Source organism: Bombyx mandarina, chromosome 03, assembly GCF_030267445.1.
Source record: "Bombyx mandarina strain Sakado chromosome 03, ASM3026744v2".
In the NCBI taxonomy this organism is placed as follows: Eukaryota; Metazoa; Arthropoda; class Insecta; order Lepidoptera; family Bombycidae; genus Bombyx; species Bombyx mandarina.
The window spans coordinates 4,288,974-4,303,904 of NC_143210.1; the positions used below are offsets into that span (position 1 = coordinate 4,288,974).

Consider the following 14,931-nt stretch of genomic DNA (forward strand, 5'->3'; position numbering starts at 1 on the left):
CAGCATTATCGGGCCGCGCCCCTTTTTCAAAGTAACGTTCTGACGCTTGCTTAAGATACTTACGTAACGGTTCTAGGTTGCCCAACCCTTCAAATTATAACGCTGTTATCGTTTCATGGCGGGCTCACATAATCAGTAATTACGCACACTATAAGTTTTGCGGGCTTGATTTTTATTACACAATATTATTCACTCTGGAAGTCATTCGTGAACATTTGTTAAGTTTCAATAGAAAAATTGATACCTGCTCACGGGATTCGAACATCGGCACTGTCGTATCGCTTAATACGAATGTACCGAACGTCTTATTCTTTAGGCCATCATGACTTCAAGAGTATTTAAAAAAAGAAATACTCGTTTCTGCGGTCTCCCGATACATTCATTGAATCCGTACCTGTACACGCCATATGTTTAGGGTGTACACGAATAGGGCGCAGACGGCTTCCAGATGCACCCCAGCAAAGCGTGCCATTATTCAATTATCATCTGTAACGTTTACACGATAAAACCTACATTCGAAAAACAGGTTAACCGAAAAAAAAAAGCGCTCTTGTATGAATCGTTCGGCCTTTCTCGGCATTTTGTCGTTGGTTTTTGAGCGATTGAAAGCTGTGCGGTGTTCTGGCTTGTTTTTTCTTCGTATTAAAGGTGTAATCGTAAGGTTTGCGCAAGATATCAGCTGCAGGGGAAGCGAAGTGTTACCTGTTTTCATAACACTACACTACGTGTGCGTAGCTCGATTTACATGTGAGTATCACGTGTTTTCATATCATATCGGTTGTGTTCACATTGATGTTCGTTAAGAGTACAATATATTTTTTTGTCAATTTTTAAGCTGTGTGTTTAGAAGTTAGTTACGATAATGTATGAAAAATAAGTATTGAACAATCTTAGGTTCGAATTATCGATTAATATTTAAAAACTGAATCCTTAACTAATTTGATTTTTTTATTTTTGGTAAATGTTTGATATTATTAAATTGTCATCGATCCTTGAAACGTGTGCAAATTCTCAAGTTAATCGTTTTGAAGTCGACATGTCCGATTCAGTGTGCCTAGTGCGAGTTTTTTAACGTTCTCGATAACGTAAAAGTCAACTCAAAGGAGACGGAAAATTGTGGGCCAAAAATGTAATAACTTGGAATATAGTCTAAAAAATTTGTCATATTTTTTTATATAAGAATATAAAAAATCACCTCAATCCTCTTTCTGGGACCGGAGAAAAATGAGAAAGTTAGTTTGTGTCGGTATAACGGTGTGATCGATTTAATAAATCGATTACAGGATTATAAAAAGAAAAACATTGCACTAGGTAATTAATGCAAAGTAATTAAATGAGCGATTTATACATATTGTATAAATCGCTCATTTAATTACTGTGTGTACTGTGTTGTATACAAGTGCGGTATGCGCCGGATTTAATTGCGATTATATACATAAATGAAGAAAAAGTCTATTATTACTTAGCAAAGTAATATGATTATCGATTTCAAATCGATTAAAATCGATTGTATTTTTGATGACAGCTTTGACAGTAAGCTGACATGTTTTTTTTTTTTTTTTTTTTTTTTTTCCTACCTATGCTGATAGCCTTGAGAGGCTATTTCAGCTTCACCCTAACGTTAGTAGGTGAGCTCGCGGGGCTCAACCGGAGAGTTGCTAACACTGACCCTAGCAAGAGCAGTGCTTCGCAGAATCTACCACCGGATCGGAAACGCGACCCACTGAGAAGATCCGGCGAGAAACTCAGTGGGCTGTGTCTATGGGTTAGTTCGCTCGTCGAGCCCTTCGTCGCAAGCGACGGGTTCGACGAGGACGGTGACCGGTGCTTGTGGTGCCTAAAAGCACCGTTAATGGATCAGGAGGATCCGTAATGACGTGCTTTGGGCGACGTCGACGGTTTACCATTCGGTCTACTGGGTCGGGTATGTAATTTCCAGCGGCTACGATGAGAGGGTTCTCATGTCGTGCCGCCTTCTCGAAATGGCGCAGCGATGCCGACTGTAGATACTTACTAAAAGAGTCGAGCTCCAGGTCGTCGTGGAGATCCACATTCCTAAGGAACCAAGGCGCTCCGACGGCTATCCTGCAGAATCGTGATTGAATAACCTGAAGGGATTTCAAGTGGGTGCGGGCTGCGTGAGCGAACACTACGCTTGCATACGTCATGACGGGGCGTATACAAGTTTTGTAGAGAGTTACCTTATTACGGAGGGACAGTTTGCTTCGACTACAAAGCATTGGATAGAGTCGTCCTAGAATAAACGCGGCGCGGTCGCGTACCGTTTTTATATGGGGACGGAATGTCATCCCTCTGTCGAGGGTGACGCCTAGATATTTGACCTTCGAGACCCACGGTATGGGCTGGCCAAAGAGAGTGATGGGACTAACGGCGGAGGTGTTTGCGCGCCTACTACGGAGTGGGATGCTCGAAGTGATGTTCGGAGGGCGACCCCTTTTGAAGAGCACCGCTGCGCTTTTCGTGGGGTTGATGTCAATTCGCCACTTCCGGAACCACTGTCCCATGGTGGCTACTGCGATCTGGAGTCGCCGATGAAGCAGCGACATCTTCCTACACGAGTAGTAGATAGCCGTGTCATCGGCGAAGAGCGCTAGATGGGTCTCCGGAGACCGGGGTATATCATTGATATACAAACTAAATAATAACGGGGAGAGCGCGGAGCCTTGCGGGACTCCGGCGGTCAGTTGACGGGGACGAGAACGAGTTCCCTCTACTCGATATCGAAACGAACGGTTCGACAAGAAGTCTCGTATGATGAGCACGAGTCTGTCTGGCACTCCCATGTTGTACAGTTTGTAAATTAAACCGTTGTGCCAGACTTTGTCGAACGCCTTCGCGATGTCGAAGAAGAGGGCGCCGGTCGGGATTTGTTTACGCCTATTTAGTCCTATCAGAATGTGCTCCGTGAGGCGGTGCACTTGTTGTACGCACGAGTGTTTAGAGCGGAATCCGAACTGTTCGTCTATGAGAATTTTGTTCGCGGTAACAAAATCCCAGAGGCGTTTCCTAAGGAGCCGTTCGTAAATTTTTCCTATCGTCGAGAGGAGACTAATCGGACGGTAACTAGAAGTTTCGTTTATCGGTTTGCCCGGCTTATGTATACCGATAACGTCCGCTTCTTTCCACACCGCGGGAAAGATGCAGTGCGTCATAGCGGCATTTAAAATTGTAGCCAACATTGCTATCAGTTTGACTGGCAAGAGTTTTAGCGCGCGGTTGTGGATGCCGTCGGAGCCGGGTGCCTTCCTAGGTTGGAGGTTGTGGATCGCGTCTTTAACTTCGTCAGTGGTAATGGGGGGTAACGCGTCCGAGGGCGGCAGGGAAGCTCTGCGCTCGACCTCCCTGTCGACTAACTCGGTGTGTTCGGGGTCCGCGTGTTGAGTGCTGGTGGTGCACTGCTCTTGCAGTGCATCGGCCAGCAGCTCAGCCTTGTCATCGTCATCGAATGCCGGTGGTTGGCCTGAAGGGCGTATGAGGGGAGGCATAGTAGCGGTAGTTTCGGATTTAAGAGTCCTAGCTAGTCGCCAGTATGCTTGGTGGGAGGGCGCGAGTTGTTCTAGATAACTATGCCAATTATCGTTACGCGCGTCGCTTAAGCGGGAGTGGACTTCGCGTTGTAGACGACGCATCTGAATCCGGTTTGAATGCGTGGGAAGACGATCGTAGGCCCGGATTGCCGCGTTCCTAACTCTTAAGAGATTCCTAAGATCGGGGGACAGTCTGATGCGGTGGAAGCTGTCCTCCACATCGACTTCTTTTGAAGATCTAATGATCGCGGAAGAGATGTGATCGGTAATGATGTTTATGGATTCGACGGTGTCCTCGGGGGATGGATTCGAATCCGGGCCGTAAGGGAGGATTGGCGGAGCGGCGTCGGCTAGGCACGTGCCCAGCTTATTCCAATCCACCATGGTCCTCGTAACAGTGACTGGGTTGTGAGGGCGACCGAGCTGCATAACGACAGGTCGGTGGTCTGAGTCGAGCTCTGACATTGCTTCGATGGAACGCAAGCGCAGAGTTACGTTCCTAAGCAATGCCAGGTCTATAGTGCTCGGACGGAGCGCGATGTTATACGGATAACATGTTGGAGTTGGGGGACCGACTATTTCGAAGGTGAGGTCGTCTATAAACGCGTCGAGACGCCTACCGTTGACGTTTGTACGATGGCAGTTCCACCTAGTGTGGTGGCAATTTAGATCGCCTGCCAGGATGACAGAGTCTCCCATGCCGAACAGTGACTCGATGTTACTGCTCAGAAGGGGCTTGTCCGGGGGGAGATAAACGGATGCGATGACGATCGGCTGGTGTCCCGTCAGCGAGATACGGCACACTGACGCCTCGATATGTGAGAGCGAGGGAGTATCGAGAGGGACAACGTGCAGGGCCCGCCTATAGTAAATGGCAGTCCCGCCTTTGGAGGCGGTGAGTCTGTCATTCCTAACCATGACGTAATTCGCGACTTTCGGGTCGCGACGCGAGGGCTTCAGACAGGTTTCCTGCACTAATAGAATATCTACAAGATTATCGCGGAGGAATTCAAAAATTTGATCGCGTTGCCGCGCGAGTCCGTTAGCATTATAGAATGCTAACGTAAGGGAATACGGTTTTTCTCTACCTTTTTGCGCCATTGATTACCGGTAAAGATTTTATAACGTACGCGACACGGACTTGTAGACGTCCATGTGATCGAAAGCGGCCGCGAGCCGCTGTTCGGGGGTTACCGACCTACGTATCGCGTCTGCGAACGATCGCAGACGGTCGAAGTTGACCGCGGTGACGAAGTCACGCACGAGCGCGAAGTCGTTGACGGCAGAGGGTTGCGGGGGACGGAACGCGGGCGCGGGGCGAGGTGCGAGCAGGGGCTGGGGCGCGGGGCGTGTCACGAGCGGGGGCGGGGGTGCGGTTTCCGTTCCCGCCTTCGTATACGGCAGCGGCTTTTTCCACGCTGAGACCGTGGGAACTGCAGCCGGCACGAAGGCGGGTTTCGGCACTGAAGGTGCCGAAGTCTTTGGGCCGACGGTTCGCGGAGCTGGGTGGGTTGGACGTTTTCGCGGAGCCCTGGGACATCCACGGTAGTTCGCTGGGTGCCCTTGCTTAAGGCATAGGACACAGCTTGGAGGTTCGGTCGCGGTTTCCCTATCTCTAACGCAATCTAACGTAGCGTGATCGCCGAGGCATTTCACGCAGCGGGGGCGCGCGTGGCAATTACGCGCCGAGTGGCCATAGAGTTGGCACCTGTAGCACTGCCCGGGAGTGCCACGCTTATGGGGGGCTTCGATCGAGATCCCGGATAGGCCGCAAATTGTCGTGAGACATGCGATCTTCTTTTTGGCCTCCGGGGTGGGTTCTAACGCCACGAGTATCATATTATAGGGCTGTTTGCCCCGCCCGCTGTGCATCCGGTGCACACTAACTATCGGGAGGGCCTGAGCGGTCAGATCCTCCTTTATGTAGTCGATGTCGAGTTCTTTAGGGACTCCGCGTATTACTACGCGGAGCTCGCGGTCCTCCTGAAGAGCATAGGTGTGGAAACCTATGTTCTCCTTTCGGAGGTATGCTGAGAGGGCCCTATGGTCGCCCGGCGTTGCGACCTTTATCTGAATCCCATGCGCGACGTTACGCGCATGGGTATAATTAATTTTATTTGCCTGAAGGGCCTGGGAAACTCGGTTCCACGCAGTTTTTTCCTGGAGAATAAGCGGGGGCGGGGCAGCTACTTTAGGAGCGGGCGCGGGTTTGGGACGCGGCGGTGGGGTTACGCGGCGAGCGGAGTCCGACTCCGGTGTCACGACTACCTGCGGGCGGGAGGCGGTCGCGGATTTTGTCTGCTTCGTCGTGGAGCTCCGGGACTCCACGGCGCGAGTACGCTTTTTACCGCGCGTTACGGTTTGGAACCCATCCGAAGTTCCAGGCTGAGGGCTTGACGCGGATTCAAAATCCATCTCCGATTCGGTATCGGAGCCTGAACTTGAAACGATCGAGGTCGCGGCGGACGTAGCGCGTGATGACGTAACCGACGCGGGCGCGGGGGTGGGGGTAGCGCTAGGCGCTTCGTGAGTCGCATCGTCGGAACGAGCGCTCGAACTTAACGCGGCGGCGGGGGGCGCGCGGCGTGCCTCCGAGGCACGGTTGAAATACGCGGCGACGGACGCGGGGGGGGAGGGATTGCCACGGGAGGCCCTATAAGCTAGGTACTCGGCCCTAATTGACGGGTACCTATCCCGGAGGAACCCGACAATATCCCTAGCACTATCTTCTTCCATTCTTCGGTCTTCTTGCCCGGGGGGGGCGGCCCCGGGACTTTTGTTGAACTCGCCGAAAGGCGAGGCCCCGGATAGGATTTGTAACCCCCCTGTGCTGCAGGACAGCAAGGAGCAGGGGGGGGGAATGCCTATGCCGTGAAAACGGCAATCGGCGGGGAAAAGGAAAGGAACCCGCTCGGGCTGTATAGTGCTACAGCAGGCAGAATCGCGAGCGGGGGTCTAGTCTTGAAAAAGACTGTTGTTTTGGGAAGGGTTAGGAAATCGCTAGCCTGTGAGTGCCACAGGAAGCCTGATCGTAGCGATTGGTTTTGCCTTGAAAAAGGCAGTTGGTAAAGGGTGGGTTCGCGGTTACAACACTTTAGCGCACAAAAATGGACTCCGATACGCAGATCGCAAGCAACCAACGGATCGGAACGTCCGCACTACCGAATTGTAAGCACGATGTATTCACGGTCACTACACTGTCGTGCACAGCTGTGAGTTCAGAGACGCAGCTCGCAAGCGGGCCACGGATCGGAAAGCACGTCCGCGCACGACCGAGTCGTGAGCGAGAATGAGCTGACATGACGTTTGTTCATAGATTATATAGTACCATGACATGGGGTAAATTGGGATCCTGGGGTAAATTGGGACAAACCTGCGGAAGATTCTCAAAGTACCTGTAGCACGGAACCTACCTAATTTTGTTTATGTTAATATTTATCAATGTATAGAAGAAAAACTAAGTTAACTATGGAAGTACTAAATATGAGTTAAGTTGGTCCCAAAAATTCGTCAAATTAAATTGAATATAGTGGTTGAAAAGTGCGTTTTAAAACAGCTTAAAGAACTTTTAAAAAAAGTAATATTATCGTTGTTTTTTCAATAAGATCACAGTTTATATAAGTTTTTAATACACCTGGAAATACCACAACAAACGGTAAGTTGCAATATTCTTATTTTAAATACAATATTTCGACAAAATAAAAAATGAATATTTTTTCCTTTCTTTTTGGGGAAAATTGGGACGTATGTGGGGTAATTTGGAACGAGACTGGAAAAATTAGGGACGAGAAAACACAAAATTGGAACGCCAAAAGACAAAATAGGGATGGCTTGTTAGGGTTGTCACTGATATCTTATAATAGATTTTTTAGCTTATACTATCACTCAATTGCGTGATGTAAAGAAGGTTAATGTGTTTATCAGTTAGTTTATGTAAGTACTAGAGGTAAAAGAAAAGTATATATATAATTACATTTTTTCGCGACATTTACCTTGTAATATCTACCCGGTCGTATGTCCTTTATAGCAATAAAATAAAATTAAAAATAACTCAAACGAATCAAAACTTTTGTTATTTCTATTCACGCGTCGAATCATGATTTTTTTAACATTCACAACGCACTAACAAATAAAAACAGGCCTCAGATTTTAAATGTAACATTAATTAAAAATCCGAGATATCTAGGTTCCAATTATGAGTGAGTGAATTAATTGAGCTTAGTTAATTAGCTTAGAAAGAATTTCTTTTATTTTTGTTATTATGGGCAGTAATCAGATAAATCTGCTTTTTTATCTTATTCACCTGATATCTTACTCTTGCTCAAAGATTATTTTGAAAATGTTGATTAAATAAAATTGTATAATGCATTTCCAGTCCTTTTGTTTTCTATTTTTTATTCTATTTTATGATTTTGTTTCAGACTTGTGATTTTTAAGGAAATGAAATAATAATTTTCTAAAATATAACATGCACATACTTTTTTTGATCATTGTATTGTTGATTATCATTCACGTCACATCGCTTCGGAATAGAAACCAGCTTAATTTACACTATGTTGTGTATTGTGCTTAAATTATGGATTGTATTCATCATTTCGGTCCATATAAATAATTGTATGGCACCTACCTACCTACCTATATATCGCAGTACCGCGAACTGACAACCCTTACAAATATCCCAATTTAACCCTTACCCGTGTCAATTTACCCCGAATGCGGGGTAAATTGGGATGGCCATTATTTTTCCGATTATTTCTTTAAATTGAATAATTAAAATAATGTAACGGTTTTTATCACCTAGGTACGTTCAAGACTCAACTTATTTCTTTGGTTGAGCAGTAACTATTTAATTGGAACTATTTTAAAATTCAATCTGAAGTTCGATTTTGTCCCTATTTACCCCATTTTACGGTAACCGGCAAACTTCTTGAGCAAATGACCTTGACTGCGCAGAACCGAATTTTAGATCACTTTGGTGGTGAGGGTGAGGCGCGACGGCAGGGGAAATCGTATCGAGCGCTTTATTGGTAGATCAGTCGAACCTTGCGCCCCGCACCGCGCCCTCATTCCGCTTGCTCCAAAAGTACGCTTGCGTACAGTGGAAAGTCTATCGTTATTAATCGTTAAGTTATTTGTTATAATTACTTGTGGACTTTGTTGCCATTGCTATTTGTTGAGTGTTTGTTGATTTTTTATAAAACATACACTATGCCGCGACAAACTGGTGTAGTATTCAAAAGAAAGGGTAGAAAAATTGTGTACGACGTATATTGCTTCATTATAAAACAGGGGAAGAATGACATGGAAAAAGTATAACAGATTTCGGAAGCAACAAAAACATCAGTGAGTACTGTTAGGTGCATTATTAACGAAGCTAAAGGCTCTGGCTTGCTCGCCGTGTTTCGGACTCCGGGTAAGAAAAGATCAGGGAAGAAGAAAGTTACCGGAATGGATAGTTTCGTTCAATCTGTAATAAAAAGATGTAATCATAATAACTACACAACAAGCAGCGAAACTCCGTACCGTAGAAAGGCTTCGAAAATTTTAAAGAATATATAAATTTTAATGGCTCGTAATGAAGTTTACGACGAATTATGAAAGAGCTAGGCTTCAGATGGAAAAAAAACAGAAAATAATCGGAAGCTGGTAATTGAAAAAAGTTACATACGATTACTACGAATCAAATGTCTTCAAAAAATAATTAATTATAGACAAAAAAGAAGACCGAACCGACCGAGTTGTAAACTACACCGATGAGCCCTATGTCGACTCATCACGATGATAGCGACTCGGGTTATGAAAACAGTGATGATGATAATGGTCAAGATTATGATAAGGAAAATTTTTTTACAAATACCAGCTTCGCTTCAACTGAACCAAGACCTGGCAACAGCTCTAGTTTTGACTTAATAGAAGGAATATCTATTTTACCCCAAGATTAAACTATTATAATTATTAACCTATATTTTTTGTTGATGTTCTAATAAATATATAAATAAATACATATGTTGATTTTAATAATTTAATTGCATTATGACGCAGAGTAAATAATGTTTTTGCACGTGAGTGTACCATGCGCGAACTTACCCCCACTACGTCAACAAATGCTCAAGAAGTTTGTCGGCTATTATACAATTATTTTTTGGCGCTTGTTGGTTTTTTCTGCTCTACTCGTTTTGTATCTTCGACGCATTTTGAGTGTGTATCTAACGGGCTGTTTTTATATTTTCAACGATCACTACTTTATTATTACGGATTCCAACTCTGCCAGCCTTGTACGGCAATCTACACTGGACACCGAAGATCGCTCACACGTTTGACTTGAAATTGTTGCATTGGATACTGTTGAAATTATGGATCGCTGTGTGAATTGTGGGATAGCAATTCCATATTCCATACCTGATATATATCATTGATATTCATTCATAATATGACATTTAAAAGATTATCCAATGGATATAATAAACATTTACTTATGCTTAAATAAGTTATTATTCAGCTCTTTTAGAGATTGTAACATAACCTAACTTTTACTAAATCTTTATTAACTCGGCTCTCAGATTGAGAAAACTTTTATAATTTTCAGCAAGGTACTGATAAATCTGAATCTATTAATTCATATTAGTTTCATCACGTTACATTCGGGCCCAAAAATGTATGTAATCGTTTCAGTCTCCTTTGTATGGAGCTGGAACGTTTGCCTACGTTTGGCGCTAGGGGCGCTGTTTCAACTGCATACAAATTTGTGTTAACTTTTTCGCTATCGAGAACGTTAATAAACTCACACTAAGTAAACTCGTGACGGGGCAAGGCAAAGCCGTCATTGCCCAAAACATGTCTTGTCAGATCCATTGCGGTACCTTTAGGCTCTTCAAGAACCGGTCACTGACCTCGTCGGAATCGTTGATTACGACGAAGACTTCGACGAGCAAACTAACCCATAGATAGACACAACTCACTGAGTTTCTTCCCGTATCTTCTGCGTGGATCGCAATTTCGATACGGCGGTAGATTCTGCGAAGCATTGCTCAAGCTAGGGCTAGTGTTAGCAAATTCTCTCAGGTTGAGCTTGTGAGCTGGCTTTTTTTTAATGCTTAGATGGGCGAATGAGCTCTCAGCCCACCTGACGTTAAGTATAAATAGGCGGGGTGGTGGTACCTACCCGTGCGGACTCACAAGAGGTCCTACCACCAGTAATTACGCACATTATAATGTTGCGGATTTTATTTTACCTGCGAGAAGATGGAATAGCTCCTTAGGCTCTCAGCGAGCTCAGCAGCTCTATAGGTAGGGAAATAAAAAACACAAATATTGGACGTGCAGCAGAAAGCCAATTGCAAGCTGCCAAAGGAAATTGACAGAATACTTTAGTTCCATGTTTGTGAGCCTATGCGCCAACATAAGATCTTCGTGGATCCTACAAACTTAAAATCCATAAAGCGTAAGTCCCGTGAGAAGATGACGAGACGATCTTGACACAAATGTGTCTATCGCGCCCCTAAAAACTGCAAAGAAAATTTGAAACTTAAAACACAACAAGAGATGAGAGAATACAGAAGTTTTCGTTAAAATACTCTTTTCTCCAAACCATTTAGAACATACAAGTATTACTGTTTCGCTAGTATTTGCTGTCGCTCCAGCTTAACCCATGCGTCAGCCCGCTGAGTTTCTCGCCGGATCTTCTCAGCGGGTCGCGATTCCGATCCGGTAGTAGATTCATTCACAAAGCAATTGCTCTTGAGCTGTTAGGTCTCCTTCGGAGGCGCTCGGGCAGTTGTTAGCAAATCCCATCCATCCTGGCTGAGCTTTTGCTCGCCCACCTGTCCTGCTGAAACTGGAAAGGCCTCCGGGCCACAAGTAATCTTTCAATCAAATAAAAAAAAAGTCGCTCCGGTGATTTCATTTTGAAAAGCTTCACAAAACGACTGTTTAAAATTTTAATGATCACTTCGTTTGGTACGAACAATTCGTAGTGCAGAATAGTAATTAACATACACGTACATATAGGGTGCGAGGTTTTGGACGAACCAGAATCGGGATTAATTTGGATCGCGACATGTAAGCGCACTAGGTAAATGTTATTATTCGAAATGCTTGTTACATTTACAAGGGGATTGTACGATTCGAATGGAACTCGTTGGTGATATGATCGTTCAACCGAAAGGATTCAATACATTTCAGTCCACGTCCAGCTTTCTTTTTTTAATAATAGTACCTACTCGTAACTGGGAACAAATCACGCATGGTTATACGGCCCCAATTTATGATTATCCGTGTTATGGGTAGGTACTAGGGCCTTATAAACATACTTATATATGTTTAAATATATATATATGTACACTATCTTTTGCCCGCGACTTCGTTCGCGTGGAATAGTTACTTTGGCATAACGCTAAATTTTACCTGCACTTCATTGACGTTGAAAATGAAAATATTTTTGAATTATAGAATATTAAGGAGCTATTTAAACCCCTATTTTGAAACATTGTTTATTGGTGCTCCATTTGTATTGGTCTTATCGTGATGTTATATAACCTATAGCCTTCCTCAATAAATGGGTTATCTAACACGGAAATAATTTTTCAAATCGGACCAGTAGTTCCTGAGATTAGCGCGTTCAAACAAACAAACTCTTCAGCTTTATAATATTAAGTATAGATAATATGTAGATATTAAGCTCCCAGACAAAGAGCAAACAAACCTGTTCATCGCACAATGTTTCCTCGATGTGAGAATCGAACCCACGACCCTCGGCACAAAAGCCAGGCCCGCTAACTACTGCACCACCGAGTCGTTGCCAGCATGGTTGACCTAGTTTTACTGGTAGAGCGTTTTGTGGCACCTTGCATAACACCGTCCTACTTATTTCTGCCGCGAAGCAGTAATGCTTTCTTGTTTGAATGCTGTTTGGGGATTAACGGCAAAGGGAAGATCTTCCACTGAGCGGGTGAGGTCACTCGGTAGATCGACGGTCCAAACATTGTTGTTCAAAACTTTTATACCTATACATATGTAAGCTTACCTGGAAAATGTTGTTGACGAAATTCAGGCATCTATAAAACTATCGCCACAACTGGAAAAGTCTTTGTTGAATAAATGCTGATCTTATGTAATATTGTAACGGTGTAATAGTTATCGTGACGGGCTTATGATGCCGTTAGGCGCTGGTGACCGCTTAACACAAGTTTGCCCATGAGCTTGTTCCTCTTTTTTTTGTTTATTGCTTAGATGTGTGGACGAGCTCACAGCCCACCTGGTGCTAAGTGGTCACTGGAGCCCATAGACATCTACAACGTAAATGCGTCATCCACCTTGAGATATAAGTTCTAAGGCCTCAGTATAGTTACAACGGCTGCCCCACCCTTCAAACCGAAACGCATTACTGCTTCACGGTAGAAATAGGCAGGGTGGTGGTACCTATCCGTGCGGACTCACAAGAGGTCCTACCACCAGTAAACCTTATATCCTCAGATCCTTATAACTATGCTATGGATTGGTCTTATTTCTGATCTGTTTTTGTTATCGCTTTAAAAATACCTAAAATAACTAGTTAAAATAAATTAGATGCAAGTAGATGTTTCGGAAGATTCTACAACTGAAAATTTAAAATTTAATTTCAGAATGACGTCAGACTCAGCGGCCATTTTACCGGAAGATGACGTCATTATCAATCGGCGGATGCTCGCACACGATCTGCACAAAGCCCTGATTAAGGTGTTCCTATGCAAAGGCAGCCAGTTAACTCAGAGTATGACTTCAGCGCAAATTAATAATTTGCTAAAGGAATACAGTTATATAGGCAGCGATTTGAGGTATATGTCGTCGAGGCGTCGCGATACTTACAGTTACAATTAGATTAATTATTTTCTTGAACTGTATCGTCGTTCAGAAGGATGTCAGATGTTTGGTCTTAGGGAAACGATTTTTCCCATTTCGAATATTAAATTCAAATGTATTTATTTGACAATATATTTAGATATTATAATTAAGCAATAAAGTGACGACAAAATTCGATACCTCCAATGAACACTGCTCTAACTCCAAATTCGTAGGTTTACAGGAGGAGCGTTTAAACGAAAAAAGTTGATAAAATCTTTATTATTGCAGATATATTTATGGTTTTTTCTTGTGTAACTAGCTGATTTATTCTTGCTTCGAACCCCATCAATAATGATTTGCAATACTTTTAAAATAGTGAAGCGATTTGCGTGAAAAACGAAAATTTCAAAATTTTGAGTTAGAGTAATGTTCATTGGAGGCATCGAAATATAATGTGTAGCAAAACGTGATATTCAATTTCTCTTTACGATAGAAACTGAGATTTATTATTTTATAAAACAGAAAATTATAAAACTGAATATAAATATGTAAAATAAACGTATTAAATATTCAAACCAAATTGTAAGAACTAAGTTCATCTTCATGTCAGTGTTTTTATGATTTTTATACATTTATTAAAAATATCAAGTCTTTTTACACACGGGTATTATTTCGTGATTGTGATTTAGAGGCGTAACTCTGATATAATTATAACTTCATAGATTTGATATGATTTTTCACTGCAGCTTAAAAGTAGTTGTTATTATATACAAGCATTTTGTTAAACACATCTATAAAATTATACTCTATGTTGCAACACCAAAAACAAAAAAGACCACATAAATATTAATTTTGACTTTTACATCGAAGTTTTTGTCACACACAATGTTTTTGAATTTCAAGACTTATAATAAGTTGATTCTAAACGAATAATGATCCTACTGAATCACAGCATTGTGAATTGTTGTCACGCTTAGATTTATTAATTTGTATTGTAATAAAAGTCAGACATAAAATCCTTTGAAAGATTTGATAAAATTATTGTGCATTGTATAATAATTTCTACAAAATAGTCGTTTAATCCCAAAAAGTAAATATAGTTTTATTATATTTTAATTTCATTATCAATTACGAAATAAATTTATTTTATAACCAAAATAGGCTTAGTGTATTATTTTAAGTTATTATTTAGTATTCGCATATGATACAGAGAAATATTATTATGTTCTTATAAAAAGTCTTTTCGCATTATATTATGTATGAACTTGTAATAAAATCGCTTTGGCTATACTATTTGTATCTCACTGGTTTTGATATCTTTAAAAGTTTAAATTTTAAAGAAGATAATTCGTAATTCAAATTAGCAAAATGTGTGATTTTTATTTATTTTTCGTACTGTCAAAATGAGTGAATCTAATGAAGAAATTAAATACATTTTAAAATTTTACTACCAAAAAGGTAAAAATGCAACGCAAGCCACGAAAAAAAATTTGCGATGTTTGTGGACCTAGTGCAGTGTCTGTGAGAGTAGCACAAATTTGGTTTAAGCGTTTTCAATCCGGAA

At 42.5% G+C, this 14,931-nt stretch overlaps 1 long non-coding RNA gene across 1 annotated transcript; it reads left to right on the plus strand.

Annotated features, from left to right (window-relative positions):
- Positions 1–589: 589 nt before the first annotated feature.
- On the plus strand, positions 590–14,657 carry LOC114251407 (uncharacterized). Its single transcript, XR_016325601.1, has 2 exons — positions 590–747; positions 13,169–14,657. It is a non-coding gene; the product is annotated as an uncharacterized LOC114251407 (long non-coding RNA).
- Positions 14,658–14,931: the final 274 nt, after the last annotated feature.